Source organism: Corvus kubaryi, unplaced genomic scaffold (assembly GCF_017639235.1).
Source record: "Corvus kubaryi isolate FWS band 111438036 unplaced genomic scaffold, C.kubaryi_AGA036_p1.0 37193, whole genome shotgun sequence".
Classification (NCBI taxonomy): Eukaryota; Metazoa; Chordata; class Aves; order Passeriformes; family Corvidae; genus Corvus; species Corvus kubaryi.
Window position 1 is genome coordinate 59,195 of NW_024581055.1, and position 21,296 is coordinate 80,490.

The following is a 21,296-nucleotide window of genomic DNA, read 5'->3' on the forward strand; positions in this document are numbered from 1 at the left end:
CGGAGCGCGGCCCCGCGGGCCCGGGCGCAGCGCGCGCATGCTCGGCGCGGCCGCGTGAAGGTCAGCGCGGGCCGGCGGGGACGCGCGGGGGGAGCGCTTTAACCCCTCCCGCGCCTCAACGGCACCGCCCGCGGACGGACGGGGGGGCGGCTCCCGGGGCTGCGGCGGCGGAGCACAGAGCGGGGTCGGGCTGTTCTCGGGACGGGCGGGAGCGCTTCGCCCCGGCCCTTTGTCCCGCCGCCGGAGCATGCGCTCGGCTGCGCATTTCAGGGTTTTCTTATTTTCCCCTTAGCTGCAGATACAGCATGGAGCCGCAGCTGCCCCGATCTCCATCGATAGCCACTGATCACCTTCCGGAGCAGGAGGACGTCTGCTATGAAGTGCTACTAATTTAAGCTGCAGACCATACAATATATACTGTAATCTACCTGGATGTTCTTAACAGACATCCAAATTAGATTTCCTTGAACATCAAATTCCAGGGCCAGCCACTTGAAAATTACAGAATGGCACACTAGCTTCAGCTGTCAACTGAGTTTAAAAAAAAAGTTTAAAAATCCTGTAATAATAAAATCTCAGTTCTTACTTAGTATGATTGTAGTTCTCCAAGCACTTCAGAAAATAAATCAGTAGAAACAGCTCTTACATTTTGCAAATGGAAAATAAGGTACAAATGGATGGAAATGACTTGCCCAACATCACCTAGCTGAGAATGAAACCCATTTCCTGTGATTCTTCAACCCTTTACAATAGTGTCCAGGAAAACTACTGTGTGAGGCATTTGCACAAAAGGGTGAAGGTTACCATGCAAGATTTTCATTTCCCATATTAAGAGAAACAGCATATAATTTTATTTTAAATGGTTTGGTTTTCTATTTTCCCAACTTTTTTTTTTTCCCATAAAAGTATAGAAAATAGTTGTCAGTGCTCTTTTAAAAAGTGACTGATTCAACCTAAGTCGTCCCCAACTGCTTCAAGTATCCTAGCAGCTCCCAGCCATCTCTGGCCTGGAAGTTCTCTGTGCCATAGGGCTCTCCGCAAGTCTTGTGTTCCTCCACGGTTTCTTGAAGGCTGAGCACACACTGGAGCCTCATTCATACTCACTTTTAGCTCGCTTCATGTCACATTCCCAGACCATTTCATTTCAGAGAAAGGCTGACCTCCTTCCCTGGTACTTCCTGGGGCTCTGGGAGCCCACCTGGTCTCTGTGTGTGTGGTTTGGTTTAATTTCTGTGCTGTTATTCAGGCTTTTCAGGCTGTTAAACTGATGGTCTGATTAGAAAAGAGATGAACCACGTTGTTGTTTTAGGGAGACATGTTTGCTGCTACTTGCAATTTTTTGATCTGTAGGTAGTTACAGAAGTACGTGAAGGTGCTGATTGCCTTAAGCAGGTGTAGTTTCCCTCATCCAAGTTTCACTAAAGTCAGCATCGTGCTTTTCACTGAAATTTAAAGTATTTGCAGCAGTTTTGGAATTGATGCAGTGTGGCATAGAAGACATGCTGGAACCAGACAATATCCCAAGACTGAGGCTCTGCTTAATCTAAAGAAATGTCCACTTGTTCCTGAGTTCAGAATTATTCAGTAGTCTCATTAAAAATATGGATAATGTACTTAGACAACATGCTTATTCAATTTCCTAGCAACATACGGTTTGGAGAGATTACAAGTTTGCTACAAGAAATTATTAAAATTAAAATCCAGAGGAACTGGAGACATGTCCTGTTTTTTCCAAACCACAATTCAATCAGAAACAGTGCACAGTTCCACATCAGCATAGATATCAACGACTATCTAAACAGAAGATTGGGAACAACTGGCTGAAGAGTTTTTTTCAGAAAAAAATATCTGGGGATATGATAGATCATAAGCTGAATGTGAGTTAACAGTACTACACTGACACAAAATAAAGAGATAAAACCCCCAGAAGATCAGGAACTGCAGGAATGCTGCCCCACTGCTCTCATCCCCTTGGTGGCAGCATAGGCACTGACAACAATACTCTAGATTAATCTTTTCTCCTCATTTTCGTCTCTCCTCCTTCCCCCCAGCCCCTGAGCTCTCCAGGGCACAAGTGTTCCAGCTCAACATCTCCTTAAGGTTGCAAAATTAAAGTTTGCCAGAATTGCTGAAGAACTCTTCCAAAGCAATTCTGTTGTGGTATGAATCGTCAGTGTCTCATGCAGACCAACCTTTGCAGTCAGGGGCTCTGTGCATCAGAGGAAACGTGGGAGAAATCAGGAAACCAGGATGGTTCAGGAAAGGACAGTAAGTGTAACAAGAACTGTACGGCCCAAACAAGATAAAGAGAAAACAACAGTTGTCAGGTATCCAAAAGGCTGCTGCAAATACAGGGAAGAGCTGCTCCCCATACACAGAATACAGGAAATAATGGATTGAATTTCTCCCAGGAAGATTTATGTTAGCTATTAAGAAGCACAGCAGTGACAGTGGAGATGTTCTGGGATAGTTTGTCCAGCAAGGATGGGAATCCCAATTGCCAAAGGTCTTTCAAGAACACGTTAGACAAGCATCTATCCAGAGTGATGCAGGTGGTGTAGACTCTGACTTGGGGCAGGACAAAGGACCACCTGATTTCCAGAGGTTCTTTTTGCCTTATTTCCCTACAGAAACTGTATGAAATTTTGTAACACAAAGGTTAAGGTGTCTTTTTTTTTCATCCAGAGTAGTTTCCCCTGACAGATTTCACATATCTCATGCAAGGAAATTTAAACCAAACAAAAAGAGTTCCTTAAATTTTTTATTGCAGGAGAAAGTAGACATCTGATTGTTATGACAATGTACGAATGAGGAATCTGCATATGCCAAGTGCTACCAGTCAGTCTTTGGGGCTTCCCAAGGATCATACGGCTTTTATATTGTAGCTTTTTGCTCTCTATTTGACTCCTGTTATCTTCAGCCACAATCTTGTATCACTGTCCCACAGGCTCTCCTTTCTCTGTTAGGCCTTTCCACTAATTGTTTCTAAAGTCTATCTGCAACGAAGAAGTATGGGAAGGCATGGGAAGGGAAGGGGAAAAAATTAAGGCAAAGAAAAGTGCTTGTCTCTGTTTCTCAAGGTTCCAAACATTATTGTGCAGAGGTAGAGAGAGAAACTTGTTCCCTGATTATTTAAAATGTAATCAAAGGCAACAGCAGAGATGCTAAAAGATGGAGAAATATATAAAATATGTATGTAATATTATAGGATACAAAATAATGAGTCATCAGAATTATCATGTCATCAACCATACTAACATTTTAGCCAATTCTGCACAATTCTGCACAATTCTGTTTGACCTCATGGTAAGCTGTCTAGTTCTACTGTGCCTTTATCTCCACTTTTCCATCCTCACCAATCCTCTTTATATTGAGTGTGCAGCAACAGCTGTGCACGGCTTCAAACATCTGAGCAAATAACCAGAGCACTGCAAACAGCAGCCACAATCATCACACTCTAGCCAAGGGCCAGAGCAGAGCTGCAAAGTGTGAGAGGTTACTAGTAAGACCTTGGGCCTGGAAGGAGAACAGTTGGGAATGCAGATTTGAATTTTTCAAAATTGAAGGAAATAGAGGAATTATTGGTGGGTAATCATGAGGGAGCAGAGAAAAAGACCTATCAACAACTACCCTCAAACCAACTGGCCCCTAGTCCAAAAGGTGTAAGTATCTTCATAATATTTGGTGGTTAGAATGATGGCTTTGGGGTGCATTTGGTAAAGGCATCCTAAAGATTCACCTGCTGTCACTCACTGACAGAACACAGCTGAGGGAACCACTGGGTCAGCAACTGGGAACCACTGGTTCTTCCCAATGAGGGTAGTGAGACACTGGTACACGTTGCCTAGAGAAGCTGTGGCTGCCCCATCCCTAAAAGTATTCAGGCCAGGCTGGACAGGGCTTGGAGCAACCGGGTCTACTGGCTGGACTGGGAAGTCCCTTCCGACTCAAACCATTCTACAATTCTCCGATTCTATGTATAATCAACAGCAACCATGTCACATATAATAACCCTTTCAGATATAAGTTTATTTCACAGCACTTTAAATCTTGGTATTCCTAGGGGACAGCTGCTAACGCTTACCAACACTGTCCTTGATGGTCCTTTGTGTCTAATGTTTATGCTTTGAAGCATTTCCACATAGCAGTCACATCCACATTCACTTCTCCTTTTGTCAGACTAAACAAGTGAAAACTGTTATTTGCATTCCTAAAACTCTGTGCCTATTTCTTATCATTCCATCTTTTTCCTGTCAGTCCCAGTTAACCTGGCTAGAATAAGGGCAGACAGAACTGTACCTCCAGTGTCCAGGCCACATCCTCGTGTGCCATTATGACTTTTCTCATGAGCAGAAATCCATCAAACCTTGCTAGGCTCACAGCTGCCTTCCACAACATCCTGACAGTGACAGCTCCACATTATCTTGAAGGTGCACTGATGTACTGGGCTGTTTCTCCTTCTTAAGCACTGTCATTAGATCAGCTTCTGGCATACAGTGCCTACTCCTGTGACAAGGTCCCAAGTGCATGGCTGTGCACTGTACTGTCACCAGATACCAGCTGATTTCTGTTTGTGTAGTTCACAGTCAAGCAGTTCTTCCCATAGAACCTGTTCTCTTCTGCTTCAACGATACCTATTTTGTATCACTAGCAAATTTAACTATACATTGCCTATTTTTGTGCCATGGGCATTAGTGAAAATATTAAATGACACCAGTGCCAAGACAAATCCTGAAGAAACTGCAATGTCTTTTGTCTTCTTTACTAAGCTCCTTACCTACTTTGCAGTTCTGCTATTACCTGTCTTCTGAGTCCCAGCCAAATTTTCAGATCACACTGTATCAAAGGCTTCACTCAAGTCTAGACAAGAAAGACATTGATTCCTTTGTGTAGAAAATTACTTATCTGAGAAAGAGTAGATTAGTAAACTTAGGCTGCTTTTTCACACCATGCATATCCTTCTCATGCTCAGTTATTTTCTCTTTCAAAAATCATTCTTGAGCCTTGCATGGACTTAGGATGAAGCCAGTGCATCTGCCTAGAGTACTCTTGCCCTTCTGTATTGTCAGAAAACCTATAGGATTTCCTGTTTGTTTGTCCGGAAAAACAAATTTAAAGTCCATTCTGATTAATACCAGCAATGTTAAGAATTATGTCCTATTCTCACTGAAAATCATTTGAAAAGTATCTATAGTTTAAGCAAATCAATAGCCAGTAAATATGGACTGAAGGATGTATTAATATGCACAGCTGCCTAAGAATTCAGCACTAGGAGGCTGGAGAAAGGACAGAACCAAAGAAGGAAAACAGAGCAATCTCGGCACGGACTGTCTCATAAATCCAGCTCTCACTTCAACTGGACTGGAAAGGACAACTTACAGGGGAATACAATCACATTGGCCTTAGAACATGATGGAACTGAGAGCAAGTAATAGTGGTGATCATAAAAAAACTTTGTTGCCAGACAAGGCCAAATGTCTTTTAAAATTATTTTATTTGGCAGAATAATTACAACAATTACAGATTACCCCAAAAAAGTCAAAGTTAATCTCAAATGGTACATCATTACAGCAAACAATGGCTTTGGAAAAAAATACAACGGCAGCCAGTGGGAAATGGCAAATATGACTTAGAGGCAATGTAGTAAAACATTATCATATGCCTGAAATTCTTAAAAGGAACATAATTTGTATGCTATTTGTATGTAACATTACTGAAAAGTTACAAATGAGTAATAAAAACAGGTGGAAGGAAAGTGACTATTATGGACTCCAAGGTTGGTTGTTACATACAGATTTTTTTAACCTCCTTCAAAGATCTAAAAGAGGGAAGCAAAATATATGTAGATTAAATCCTCACACAAGAAGATTTTGGAAAAATTTCACAGCCAGTCAGGGGAGAGGATAAAAAACTCAACTTGGCCTAAAACATTAGACAGGAGATTTAAGCAGGAAAAAATCAAGCTGGTGGAGATATATCCTGAGGTGGAAGAACTGTGCCATGTCTGTGCAGCAGGTAGGATGGTTTGCTAATCCTTTCAGCATCAATCCACCCATTACATAAATACATGTATGAAATCATAGGACAGTGAGCACAGCAGCTCGTGGCACAGAGACACGATTACAGCACTTGGGCTCCAACTGGACAATGGGCCTTCGACTAAGACTCATTCTGAGCAACCAAGTATTGCAGAAATGGAAACTGTCTGGCTTCAGCACAACACAGTGGTTTGTCTGCTCCTCTCCCTCACCAGAGCACACGCACAGCAGGCTGGCAGCTCCCAGCTCAGAGGCACAACCTGCCTTCGGCAACGGGGTCACCCGGCACACAGCGTGCACAGCACCGCACCGCATGTGATCCCAGGAAAAAGCACGTCTGAATGACAAGGCACACAAGTGGTGGCACAAGTTACTTGTTAAATCATCTTCAAAACGTGCAGAAGAAACACAGGCAGAACAAACTTAAGTTGAATCATTATGGCATTCAGTGCTTTTCAAAACAAACAGAGTTTACATTGGAGAACTCCAAGGAGAGAGGCGTGTTTGTGCATGGCCATGCACTGTCAGAGGGAGAAGAGCTGTGTGTTGTACTTTGTGTCAGTCACATTCTCTGCCACATGTCACAATCCTTCCCATTCTTGGGACTCAGTAGTTTCTGGTGCCTGAGAGTATGAGGAAGTACAGCTAAGAACAATGTAGTCTCTGACCTTGACAGTTTACAGATGAAGTTAAGAGATGGAAATAGAAGGAGCGCAGTGGAATAGAGAACACCAGTCATCCTGACAGGCATGCCAGCTGTCTGGCTGCACTTGCTCGGAATAGCCACCAAATCCCTACCCTGTGCACCCCATCCTTGGCACCTGTTTTCTGGTCAATTTATACCCAGCCTGAAACTTGAAACCATAGAAACAATGAACTTGTAGGGGATTTTGACTACCTTATTGTCTCTTGGGAAATAACTATGCTTCCTTCTTCGAAGAGATTCCCTAGTGTTCTGATGCTAAAGCCAAGCTGGTATATATACATATGATACAGCAACACCAAATACTAATTATAAATATGATGCCAGATAATAATACATAAATTTCTGCTAAGGTTATAGAGAGAAAGGCTTTCTAAATCGTTAGTTGTAAGTCTGAGATACCATAACAATTAAAACAGTATTTTTAAATCCTTTTAGTTAAGATCTTGGATATTAATCTCCAGTAGGGTATTCACCTAATCTAAACAAGAATAAAACAAACCTAAAAAATTTGTGGAAAGTTTATGTAATGGAAAGTTAATCACTAATACTCCAATAATAAGAAATACAGGGAGCCAAGAAATATTCCAACACGAAAAAAGCTTGTCGTATTTCTGTTCTTCAGAAAATCTTCTTTTGTCTATCACATAACTTAATCCTTTCCTGCTGCATTTGATCTTTAGCAACTCTTCCACTTGGCTGACTTTGTTTTGACAGTTACTCTTCTTTTTCATTTTCTGTTTCTCCATCTCCTTCTATTCGAGTCAATCCTTCCTCTCCCCAGTTCAAGCTCCTGCTGTTGCACATCACAAAACTGCAATTCTGTCTCTTCTGAACTTGGCAAATACTTTTTTTTCACTCTGATTAAATCCTCTTGGAATGCCACAGGCTAAAATTTTTTCTGAAACTGTCTATATGCAGTATAGATACTGCATATAGATAAGGGCCCAATTCTACATCCCTCTGCATCCCATCAGCCTTATGCATTTGCTGATTTTACCCGGCCCTGCATCCACTTTGCCATGCAGCTCCAGGATGCCTTGTCTCTTCCACAGTGCTGCAAGGCATCAATAATCACAGTTCCTCATGATAAATTATTTAATAAAAAATCAGTTGCAAACCTACATCCCTCTCCTGTTATGGCGTTATTTTAAGGATTAGCATTGATCTTCCCTTATACTTCAACTCCATTTGTCTCTCAAAAGACCAGTGCTGTGAACCCTCTTGCCTGCCTGCAGAAACAATAGGCCTCTGACCTATTTCAAACCAGACAAAACCCTGAAGAACACCCTCAGAAAATTACTGTTCTGTCTGGCAGCTGGTAAAGAATGAACCACATATAACTCCAATAGTTAATATTTCAGTTCCTGATCTTGTTGCAGTCTCCCTGCAGCAAAGCATCTGAGAGAGCAGGAACATGTGAAATGCTTTTTCTGCCATTTGCCTATGGTTGGAGGACAGAAGGCCCTCAGTCACTCTCTTCAAACCGATGAAGCTGTGACATATTCTCCTGATTCCTATTGCAACGGTGCTGTATCTGCTCCCAGACTGACAGCCCACCTCTCCCTCCTCACAGAAAACCTCCGAACATCCATGCTGTTAGTGACGCTGTCTCTGGTCCCTTTTCACCCTGAACATGCACTGAATTCCAAAGTAACCGACAACCCACAGGACAGGAGTGCTGTGATGGCTGGAGACAGACTCTTTAGGAAGGGCAGGCTGGGGGACGAGGAGGAGGAACTGCCCTTCAGCCAACCGTGTGGCTGGAGCACACAGAGCTCCATCTTGGGAGGGACAGAGAATCAGCTGAGCGCTCACAGACCAGAGGTGGGAACAGAGTTATCAGGCAGACCAACATGTAGCGCTGTGGTAGGTGTCGGCTGCAGACCACCTGCTGAGGAAGAAGTAGTGAGACCACAGACAGCAGCAAAAGTCCTCATGTCCACAGTCTCTGGTCCTCATGGAAGATTTCAACCACCCCAGTATCTGCTGAGGGGATAAGAAAGCAGGGCACAAGCAATCCATGAGGCTTCTGGGTCACACTGAAGATAAACTCCTAACACGGGCATCTGAGGAGCAGACAAGGAGAGGTGCTCTCGACGTGGAAGAACTGGTCAGGAATGTGAAGGTCAGAGCAGCCTCAGCTAGACCATGAGATGATATTTCAGGAATATGAGAGGATGGATCAGGGTAGAAAACAGAATCACAGCCCTAGAGTTCAAAACAGCAGTCTTTGGCCTGTTCAGGGATCTTCTTGGAAGATTTCTATGAATTACAGCCTTGAAAAGAAGAGAGTTACAGGAGATCTGGTTGATTTTCAAAGACTACCTCCTCCAAATTCAAGACTGGTACATCCCACAGGCAGGAAATGAATCAAAAGCAGCAGGAGGCCTGCATGCATGAACAAGGAGCTCCTGACTGAGCTGAAGCATTACAAGAGGCAGAAGCAGGGACAGGTGACCCAGAAGGAATACAGAGACAGTGTCCAAGCATGCAGGGATGCAATTAGGATAACAAAAGCCCACCTGGAATTGAATCTTGTGAGGAACATGACGGGCAGACAGAAAGTTTTTTACAAATATCTCAGCAGTAAAAGACAGACATGGGAGAATGTGGGCTTACTGGGGAGGGGATTTGCTGAGAATGAAGTACTGAATGCCTTCTTTACATCTTTCTCTACTGGCAAGATTGGCTGTCAGGAATTCCAGGCTCCTAAGACCACTAAGATGTCTGAAGCGAGGAAGACTTGCCCCCAGTGAAGAAGGACAAGGTCAGGGAATGTTTGAACCACATGCACATACACAACAGGTGAATGGGTTTTTACTTAGAAAAGGTTGCCCAAAGAGCAAGTTCACTCTACCACTGCAGATACTCAGAAGTTCACTGAACTTGGTACTCAGCAAATTGCTCAAGCTGACCCAGCTCTGAGATGGGAGGTTGGAACACACGATCTCGAGAGGTCCCTTTTAACCTCAGCCATTCTATGATATTATGATTCTACTCAGGAAAGACTTAAGCATGACAAGTAACTCAATCAACTTGCCCAATCAACATGCTGTGAATTCATATGAGAAACCACAGCCTGGAGACTGGAGCAGAAACAAGGCAAGGACAAAACACCTGGAGTGCCTTTACCTGAAAGCACATATGCCAGTCTAGAAGCAGCGATTGAAAGTGCTTTTTGCCTTAGAAGGTATGTATTAGGGGGCAAAACAGTATGATAATGAAGGTAAGTAATGGATTTCTATTTTGCTATCCTTTAATGCAGGACTAGGAAGAAGCTACTAGAATGAAAAGCAGCCTGTTGATGAAAAAAATTAAAACAAACACTGCTTAGTAATACCTACACACAATACATAGAAATGCATTCAAAATGCTGCTTCTAAAATAATTTTACCAGTTCATCACTTTGAAATGATCACTGTTCCATCAGTGCTTCTGCATCCCACGCCTCGTATTTAAAAAGGATAAAAACATCAAACCATGCTTAGATCCTACTTCTGGTGCTAAATACGAGTTGGCTCCCTTAGAAGAGTATCACAGTGGGTTTAGAAGAAGTGGTGCCTATTATACATAATTTGCTTACTTTATTAGCAGTTCCTGTGTGGTGGATCTAGTACAGGTAGGCCTGTCAGTGCCTCTGCACAATTTCTCCTTTTAGACACCAGGAAAGGGCTGAGATGCAGACTCCTTGCATATACACTGTTTCCTGTTTTTCAGATTTGTCTGTCCGCTCTTTTGAAAGAATCAACATCAAACACTCTCTGATGCCTCTCTGGATAGCAAAAATCCTGCTTTCCTTATGGGGAGCTTCAAAGAAGTCTTTAATGCTGGCAATTAGGGACTGAGGAAGGAACTCCCCACATGAAACAACACTGCACAATTAATCTGTTTTACACAGGGAGCAGGAACAGTACCACACTATTCCAGTTCACTCCTCCTTGTCAGCTGCAGGATCAGAGCACCTGAATGTGCCCACAGCCTCTGCTCGAGGGAGAAGCAACGAAGAGCTGGGAGCCTGCGCTGATGAGCTCTGCACAAGCCCTCCTTGAGCACCCCTCTAGTCCATTGCCATGGCAACAGATAGATGCATTCCTGTTGCCAAGGAGACAGCCACTGCTTTTGGACACTGTGCCCAAAGCATTTCAGCATCTTTAAGATCATAAGGAGTTTTATACAGTCATAATCACCTCCCCCACTTAAGCACGTCAATCATTCTCCCATTCCTATTTTCAGAATATGTTTTAAGCATTTTGCTATAATATGTCAGATTATCCCTAATAACTGGTTTTGATATCAACATTTAAAATGACATTGCCAACCTACAAACCTCTGTATGCCTGTCTTTTCTCCTGTTGTCCTGTTGCTCTTTCAATTCACTCTCACTGATCTAATGTGCAATAAACTGATTCCTTCCTCTCCATGGGCTTCCTGTGGTCGAGACCTGCACTTCCAGAAGAGCTGGTTGGCAAAAGGCAGTGTCCATCTCTCGTCTGCCTTCACCACTAGTTTTAACCAGAACATGTCTGTAAAATCAGCAGGCTCTGTACACTGGAGGCCTCAGGGCAGCAGCGCCGGCCCGCAGCACATGGCAGATTCCTGCTGTGTTCCCGAGCTGCTCTGTCGGTGCGGGAGCAGCTCCGCACAGGCAGGGTCAGCAGGGACACTGTCCTGGCAGTTCCGTACTGCCCCTCTGCGGCCGCCTTGGCCACTTCACCAGGGAGAGGTCCTGCAGCACGGGACCTTAGCGGAGGTGGGATCTGCACTGCAGCCATGCAGGAGCATCAAGGTAGCTCCCTGGGCTGCAGGATGCAGTCAGTGCCCACTGCACTGCTGGTGCCGCCCAATCCCGTTTCACATTCTCTCTCCTCCCTCGCGCAAGCCTTTTCCTCACCCTTCTGAAAAGACTGCACTGATACTTAAGATTTGCAATTTGGGGAGGGATTGTCAACTGAAACAGGGGCCTGCTGCTCCATATACCTGATGTGGGAAAGCAGAGACAGCTAGAGACTGGGCTCAAAGGATCAGTGGATAGCATGCCTCATAATAGGGAGCCTGGAGGCTTCTGGCAGCAGAGGGACCCCTTCTCCACCCTTATACCTCAATTTACAGAGTGAATGCAGTGCAGTGCCCTAAGAGTGAAGGGGAACACGGTCCACTTACTAATCACAGAACAGAATTACAGAATCATTTAGGTTGGAAAAGACTTTCAAGATCATCATATCCAATGTAAGTCCAGCACTGCCAAGTCCACCACTAAGCCGTGTCCCCAAATGTCATGTCTACGTGTCTTTTCAATCCCTCCAGGAATGGTGACCCTTCTACTTCCTTGAGAAACCTGTGCTGGGGCTTCACAACCCTTTCAGTAAAGAAATATTTCCCAACAACTTGAGGCCATTTCCTCTCCTCCTGTCCCTGTTCCCTGGGAGCAGAGCCCGACCCCCCCGCCTGTCCCCTCCTGTCAGGGACTTGTGCAGAGCCACAAGGTTCCCCCTGAGCCTCCTTTTCTCCAGGCTGAGCCCCTTTCCCAGCTCCCTCAGCTTCTCCTGGGGTTCCAGCCCCTTCCCCAGCTCCGTTGCCTTCTCTGGACATGCTCCAGCCTTGTCATGAGGGGCCCAGAACTACCCCCAGGACAGGAGGTGGCTCGGCGGTGCCAGCACAGGGACAGGCACTGCCCCGAGGGTTGTGCCCACACCAGTGCTGGTACAAGTCAGGTGCCATTGGCCTCCTGCTTACCTGGGCACATCTGGGCTTATGTTCAGCTGAAAAAAAAAAAACCAACACCCACAATATTTTGTGCTAGTTTTAAGCCTGTTGCCTCATAATTTCATCACATGCCTGTATCTTCTACAAATCCTAAGTTCATTTGTGCTTTGCCTTTCCTCAGTGGTGGCTGATGATCTCTACCACTTTTACCTTCGTATATCATTTCTCTAAAGAATTCTCACAGGCCTCCTCTGATGGAAATCCCTCCACCTCTCACTATCCTTATCACTTTTTCTAGAATTCCTCTAGTTCTACTAGTCACGGCATCTTAAGGGATACAGAACTCCATCCTCTCTTCAGAACATAGGAGAGCCATGGATTTATACAATATTACAACAGTAACTTCGGCTTTGCTAATTCATTTCCTGTAATACCTAACATCAAATTTTCCATTTTAATCACTACTGTTAAGCTCGTGTTTGCAGAGAACTCTCTATAAAGATGCCAAGATTTCTTTCCTGAGCTGAAAGAAATAATTTTAGCAACAATGTGGCTACATTGGCAGGTTTATTTTCTTTATGCACTTTACATATAAATTCATCAACCTGGAATTTATTCTGCCATATTATCATCCAGTTTTGAAACACACTTCCCCAATCCTAAGACAGCTTTAGGTTCTACTGCGTCAAATAATGTCACATTATAATCTAATTTTGTTGTTTCGTTATTTAGATCTTTGGAACTCATTCATCCTACACTGAGCACCAATGGGGAACCAAAAAGGCACAGAAACTCAGTATTTATTCGTCCTTCTACAGCCACCACCTTCAGCAACTCCAGGTCCCAGGGATTGCACTAATTCAGCTTAGACCTCTTGAAAGCTATGCCTGTAGTTTCCTAAAGGCTCATCAGTCAGTGGAAGTCTGCTCTTGGGCTTTGTCACCATTATCCCTTGACTCACAGCCTTGTGTCTCTCTTTTTCTGTAGCACTTTCCCCATTTACTTATTATCCCCTTTGCATGGAGAACCTCCTTGACTGCCTGACCTTAATGAAGAAGAGGTGTGCTCTCGCCTTGCGTGTACCCTTACATTTCCTGGCAAAAATTCACCAGGAAGTGCAAATTCCTGCCCCTGGGGAAGAAAAACCCCAGGCATCAGAATGTGCTGGCAGCCACTCAGCCAGAGAGCAGTTTGTCAGACAAAGACCCCAAGTGGAACACGAGGCAGCAGCAAGGGTGGGGTACCTGGGCACAGTGACATCCAGGAGGGGATCCTTCCCCTCAGTGCAGCATGATGAGGCCACAGCTGGAGTGCTTTGCCCAGTGCAAGAGAGACATGTACATACTGAGGAGTGCAGAGAAGAGCCATGAAGATGACAAAGGGACTGGAGCATCTCTCCAGTGAGGAAAGGCCAGGAGTGCTGGTACTGCTCAGTCTGGAGAATAGAAGGCTCAGAGGGGAGCTCGTTAATGTATAAAAATACCTGATGGGAGCATGCAAAGAGGATGGATCCAGGCTCTTTTCAGTGGTGCCCAGTGACAGGACCTGATGCCAGGGTCACAGACTGAAACACAAGAGGTTCCCTTGGCACATCAACAAATGGTATTTTACAGTGAGGCTGACAGGTTGCCCAGACAGGTTGTGGAGTCTCCCACCTTGGAGATACTGAAAGGCTGTCTGGACACGGTCCTGGGCAACCAGTTCTGCTTGATGACCTCCAGAGGTCCCTTCCAACCTCAACCATTGTATGAGTCACTGCTTTTTCTTACTGCTTACAAGGAGTTTTCTTTATTGACTATTTCCCTTATCAGGGAAATATTTTTTTTATTTATTTTTTTATTTATTTATTTAATATTTATATTTTTTTTTTAAAAATTTTATATTTTTAGAAACCTTGCTGAGAGCCATTTTCAAAACACTGAAGTGCAATATGCTGACAAACCCACTTTGATTTACATGAGCCATCGAAGAATTCTAATCCTAATAAAACAGGGACACAACTGAGAATAGAATAGGAACATAACAGACCCATGGGGCACTGTTTGTCTCTACAGAAGACACGCTGACTCCTTACCTGCAATGGCACACTTACACACCTCCTCTTCAAACAAAAAACAGGACTCCACGAATTACAACTTTGTGTGCAATTTATATTGTTAAAGATATTAACAGATGAGGATGGCTGCAACACTTGACAGAAGCATTCACTCAGAAAATAAAATCTGAAGGAGTAATGAAGAGCCTGATAGAAGACACTACAGAACATGGTATCAGTCAGTACAGTTTTTTTATCACACTGCAGCCAGTGCTGGTCACATCTCTGAAAGCATACAGCAGAATTATAACCATACAGATATAGAAAGACTAGGTACAAAATAATCCTCTTATGGAGAGGAACTGAAGCAGAGTGCGTGTTTATGTTGCAGAGGAGGGGGGAAATATAAAGAATGAAAATTGTCACTGTGATGAAAGGAGCACATTGTCTTGTAACAGAAGAACTTGAGGACCACCAACAAAAATGGAGGACTAAGTTCAAAATGAATGAAACCTTTTTCATGCAAAATAGCCAGCCTGGGACACCAACGGTCATAGGACTTGCCAAGAGACACTGAAGATGCAAAAAGCAGTAACTAGATAAGGAGCATCCAGTTTTCTTGGACTTGTAAACCACTTGGCAAAATCTGTATGTGTTAAATGTCCACAAGACACACACCACCATTCACTTCAGAGGATGGTGGAGACTAAAAGTACCAGACAGTCCATAGCAAAGTAGTGACAGCAGATGTTTCTCAGGTGCCCTGTCTCAGGGCACACTGCCTTGGTCCCTAGCTGGTCTGTGCACATCCCAGGGAGATCCAGAGATGCTGTTCTTAGCAGTCCACACTGGTTCACTTCCTTACTAAGATAGGTCTGGACTACCAAGCCCAAAACTAGCACAACAATTACTTATAAACCACATACAGATACTGTTGCACTAGACACTTTCATTCATACAAGAATGACAAGTATTAAGAGAACAAGCAGAGGGGCTGGCATGGCCTTTAGAGCTTCAAATACTTCCTTTCCCCAAGTCAGCCTTGATCTGCCAAAACCCTTCTTAACAAGTATTTGTCCAAGTTCTTAAACCCTCCACTGATAGAAGGTCTACAAGCAGTATATCGCATTGAAATTTCCAATGGTTAACCAGCTTGTCTTTGTGAAAGGTATAAGGCTCACAGTAAGGACCTACGGAAATCAATTAGTGCTCAGTAAAATATGGGTGTCACATGATCCAAAAGTTTCTTTTAGCCATAAGATCCATTAATGTGTAAACAACCATGATCAGTGCAGATCAACACCTGGCTTCATGGCTGGTGTTGATGCCAGGGCTTCAACTTCTCCAGTCATGGGATGTTCTTTGATGAATACAGATTACTAAGGAGAGACAGGATTCACCATCAGCCAGTTCCCTGAGGACCCTGGCACGTGTTTAATCAGGTCCTATGGACTTGAGTATGTCCATGTTCCTCAGATGGTCTAGGTCCTGATCTACTCCTACAGTGGGCAGGACTTCATTCCCCCTGTCCCTGCCTTGAGATTCAGAGAGTCCAGTGATTTGGGAAGAGCAATTACAAGTGAAAACTGAGCAGGAAAAAAGTTGTTGAATACCTCAGCCTTCTCCATTTTGGTCGTCACTAATTCTCCATCTCATTTATTGGGGAATACAGTTTCTTTTGCCTTCCTTGTCTAACCAGCATACCTGTGCAAGGAAGCCCTTATTCTTCACATCCCTTGCTAAACTTAGTTCCAGCTGTGCCTTAGCTTTCCTGATCCCATCCCTACACTCCTAGGCAGTATCCTTATGTTCTTCCCAGGATGTGTGTTCCTGCTTCCACTGTCTCTGCATTTCCCTGCTGTGTTTCAGTTTCAGGAAGGAGGTCCTTACTCAGCCATGCTGGTTTCCCACATTTCTCAGCTGAGTTTTTGAACATTGGAATCAATAGTTCTTGGGCTCTAAGTAAAATGTCTTTCAATAGATGTCAGCTCAACATCCAAATGGAAATCAGGATCCAGTGGTGTCTCTTGGGGCTCCATACTGGGACCAGTACTGGTTAATATCTTTATTAATGACACAGACAGTAGCACTGAGTGCACCCTTGTGTGTGTGCAGGTGACACCAAGCCAAGGGTGCAGGTGACAAGCTGGAGGGCAGGGATGGCATCCAGAGGGAGGGACCCTGAGAGAGTGGGCCCATGGGACCCTCATAAAGTGCAGCAAGGCCAAGTGCAAGGCCCTGCACCTTTGGGGCAATTGTCTCACCTATCCCAGTACAGACCTGGGGATGAGTTGACTGAGAGCAGCTTTGTGGAGAAGGACTTTGGAGGTGCTGGTGGATGAAAAATAGAACAGATCCTGGTCACGTGTGCTGCCAGCCCAGAAACAATCAGTCCTGGGCTGATCCTGCAGCATGGACAGCATGTGAGGGGGGGGATTATTCCTGTTTGCTCTTGTCAGACCTCACCTTGCTCCACAGTACAAGACAAACATGGATCTGCTGGAGCAAGCCCAGAGGAGGCCATGGAGCTCTGAGGGCTGAAGCCCTCTGCTCTGGAGATGGGCTGAGAGAGCCAAGGGTGTTCAACCCAGAGAAGAGAAGGCTTCAGGGAGATTTTCTTGAAGCCTTTCAGTATTTAAAGGGGGCTTGTAAGAAAGACAGAGACTTTTTACCAAGGCCTCTAAGACAAAACAAGGGACAACACTTTTAAAGTGCCATTTTAAAGAGGGTGGTTTTAGATTAGAAGGAAGGCATTTTTAGTAAGGAAGACATTTTTTACAATGAGGGAGGTGAAACACTGGAACATGACTAGGTGATCTGTAAAAGATCCCTTCCAACCAATACATTCTATGCCTCTGTGAACCACAGTGAATGAGCTTTGTACCTTCTCCTGCAACTACGCAGATTGGCCCCTGTCCACACAGAGTGTGATCAGCCTGCCAGCCCATTCAGTTACTATGTGGTTATCCCCATGATCTCAAAGAACAAACAAGAATAAAAACCCTTAAGTAACCTTCCACTATGTCCTCTTTCTACCATGAAACTGGAAAGCATAAAAATCTGCAAGTAACATTTTAAAATCATTCCTCACTGGTCTCACAGCTGCAAACACAGCTCTTGCTTTCCATCTAGACACCACCTCTTAACTCTAAATTCTGCTGTTGCCATGAATCATAGATATTTTATCAGAGGAAAATGACTGGTTTAAATCTTTAAAAATAATAAATTTATAAATTTTCAATATCATTCTTTGTTGGGCCTTGCAATTTCACCAAGTGAAGTCAAATTTCTTTCACATCATAGACTCATAAAATGTTAAGGGATTGGAATGGACTTAAAGATCATCTAGTCCCATCCCCTCTGCCATGGGCAGGGACACCTCCCACTAGACCAGATCACTCAAGGCCTTATCCAACCCGGCTCTGAGCACTGTCAGGGTCGAGGCACCCACAACCTCCCTAGGCAACCTGTTCCAGTGTCTAACCACCTTCATAGTAAAAAATGTCTTCCTAATATCTAACCTAAATTTCCCCCTCTTTCAATTTGTACCCATTACTCCTTTTCTTATTACTGCAGTTACTAACAAATAATCCCTCTTCAGCTTCCTTGTAGCCCCTTCAGACACTTCCACACAACCTTCTCTTCTCCAGACTGAATAGTCCCAACTTTCTCAGCCTGTCTCCATAGGGGAGGTGCTCATCAAAAGCACATTTACAAATCAAAGGCCACATGCTGAAAAGTTAAGTTTACATGATTTCGCACTTCAATGCAATAGCTGTGCCTGTAAAAATAAAAATATATAACTGGTAAATTGTGTTTTCTTCCCTGCAGTTTAGGATCTCGAAAGGAATTGAACTACCTTTAAACAAATAATTTTTTTAATTTATTCACAGGCAGAGAGTAAGTGTGCCAAATTTGGGGGTAAAGGGTACGATATTGAATAGAATCTTACACTGACATTCTTGGAGTAGGCAAATTCTTCAGTCTAGCTAAGGCCTTCAATTAAGCCATGGTGCTAGTTCTGTTCAGAGAGAAATGCTTCTGTCCCTTGCTTTGGGCACTGATCACAGACAGACACAGACACCATCTCTGTGCCAGTACAGAAAACAGAGAAGGCTGCAGGACTGTAAGAGGCCAGAAGGGAAAGGATAGGAGGTTTGTCTCTCAAACACTGGAACCTATTAATGCAGAGTTTTTCAAGAAATGGAAGCAAGACCGAAAGAGCTTTCCATAAAATTCATGGGGTCCTTGTGCAGCATGGAGCTTCCAGTGCTCGCAAATACATCCAGGTACAGAAATGACAGTATCTTTGTCACTTCCATGTTTACTCAGTGAATATTGAAAACATTTGACAAGGGCATCTCAGGCTGTCAATTCACAAAAATTAAACACACCTCACTTGATGACCTCTGAGGAACCTTCCATGAACAAGACCAATTAGCCAGCGTCTGCATTATGAAAGCACTATGGAGAACACAGCGCAGCCTTGTGAGCTAGATGGAAAGGCACATAAGTTGTAGGTATCTGCTTATTTCCATGCACCCAGGACATTTCTATAAAAATGCAAAACCTGGATAACTCTCCTGGTATAACACCTGAACTCTCAATATTTTACAGTTTCAATTAAGAACCATTCAATTCCTTCAGCTGCATCTTTCCAGAAAAGATAAGTTCCTGGAACGCTGTTCAATTTAAGGAGAGACCACCAAATTCCAGGTGTTAGCCCAAGCACTCTGCTTGGAAACCACTGTATCAACACTGCACTGGATGAGGAGAGAGCGCCGAGTGATAAAGAGAACTGAAGGTTAGCATTAGCATCTTCATCAAAAAACTGAAGGAGTTTTCATACATAAGCTCTTCCAGTTAAAGTGAGAATTGTTATAACCTAGGCTATTTATTTCCAAAGCAAAATAGTATGCATTTCTTCTACCACACAGTTTACACTACCAGTGAGGTGACCTGTGCAGGCTGTGAAAGGTGAGAAGTCACCAATCCAGGTGTGGCAAAAACAAAAGTCCCTTATAGGCACACTGTGTACTGGCTGGGAAAACAGACAGGTGGATATTCACAGTGGAAGCAAAAAGTAGAATGTAACTAATGTTAGAAAATGAAAATCTGAGTGGCAGATTTGAGCACCGTATCATGGAGATGACCAATGCCCATCCAGCAACAGCAGATAGTGAAGAAGTCTTCCTAGCTGGGAAGAGCTAATTTAAACCTGCACTGAGAAGCATGGGAACCCCACAGATCAATAACCACCTGACAAGAACTAATTATATTTACCTGTGGCAAATGGAGTAATGAATTACCACAAAGAATACCTGCTGCTACTACTACTCCTCTTAGCAACTGCATCCTCCAACGTCACTTCCACTCTGCCAGATCAGCATCTTCCTGCCAGCACTAGTGCAAACTCTCACAGAAGTAATTGGCTATTCAAAGGACCCGTTTAGGTCAGCAGCAGCAAGCTGGCATCTTAGGATTTATTTCACAACATAGTATTTCCCATATGCCCAAAGGTAAACATTTTCCATCCCCAATACAAAGCACAGACACATCCTTCCTGACTAAAACAGGTCACCTTTCAAAGAGCTAAAACCTACCTGTACCAGACAAGGCAGCTGAACACCTGGAGTCACATCTGTGTAGACCAAGAAGAAGGAATAAACTTATCCTGTGGATGGAGCAGGAGACCAGATATTATGTCATGATGAATTAGCAGGAGATGCTCTCATTGACCTTAAGCAGGAACAGCTCTAAGACAGCAGGCTGAGGATGCATTTGGATCCAGCTCTGAAAAGAGAAAGTACGTACTGGGTGAGAGGGAAGTAATGTACAATAAAAACAACATTTCCTAGAACTGCAGCAACCCATGTGACACTTCATAAGAAGCACAACATGGGGAAAAAAAGAGGGGGAGAAGAGCAAGAAAGGGAAGATGAGACTGACATAGTGGTTTGGGACTTCTCTGGAGACTTTGTACACAGGTGCATGTCCAGGCTGCCAGGACAGCAGTTTTGCCCAGGCACTGGCCCATCCATGTGGGCTCTTCAATTTCCCCACAGGACCCAGCTTGTATTTGTGGAATCTAGAAAGAACATGAAGGTCACTGCTTGCCTATAACCTGTCAACATACTGAGCAGGCTCTGATAAGAACCACAGGGTGGGTAGGATTAGAGTGGATCCCTGGAATTTGCCTGTCCCAAGAAACAAAGGTATCTTCTCAGACAGATGTTCTCAACCTTGGGAAGGCAGGCCAGCTTAGGAACATTGTCCAAGTCAGCTTGCTTTCATCCTTAAAAAAATTAACTCCTTAAAGAACTCAAAATCAACTCCTACCAGAACACTCCAGCATTTTAGCAGGCACTGTTAGCTGCCCCAGTAGAATAGGGAGAGTGCGGCAGACTGGAGTAACTAATGATCCCACAGATTTAGGGCATAGTCAGGCAGCTTCAGTGTCTGCATGCTATGATAAGTCCCAAAGAAGACGAACCAGGCTAAGAAGGAAAAGGGACCTGTTCCTTGGGAAGAGCTGAGCCAGCTGCACCTGCCAAGTACAAAGCCCTGCTGCTCCTGACAGCTCTGTACTGTAGCTGATGAAGAAAAGCAGCATTACAGCAGAACAGGTGTGAGCACCAGCACACACAGCACTCTCAAGCATAAGCTCGCACCTAGACATGCAGATAGAAACAACTGTTCAAAGAATGGATAGGCAAGAAAGGGAAGTATGAACATTGCAGTGCCAGCCTGGGCAGTGCCAGGCGGCATGAGTAGAGTGGGTAACTCCACCAGGGACAGGACCAAGGCTCTGGAT

At 44.1% G+C, this 21,296-nt stretch overlaps 1 protein-coding gene and 1 long non-coding RNA gene across 5 annotated transcripts in view; one reads left to right on the forward strand and one right to left on the reverse strand.

Annotated features, from left to right (window-relative positions):
- The window catches only part of SMARCD3 (SWI/SNF related, matrix associated, actin dependent regulator of chromatin, subfamily d, member 3), an 80,794-nt gene that overhangs the window by 57,338 nt on the left and 2,160 nt on the right, over window positions 1-21,296 (reverse strand). For all 4 annotated transcript variants that reach the window (XM_042022251.1, XM_042022254.1, XM_042022253.1 and 1 more), the window contains one exon: window positions 20,086-20,275. The gene's annotated coding sequence lies outside the window, so the exon portion shown is untranslated. The remainder of the gene's footprint in view (window positions 1-20,085; window positions 20,276-21,296) is intronic.
- Window positions 7-590, forward strand: LOC121661753. The gene is made up of 2 exons (XR_006015082.1): window positions 7-60; window positions 293-590. It is a non-coding gene; the product is annotated as an uncharacterized LOC121661753 (long non-coding RNA).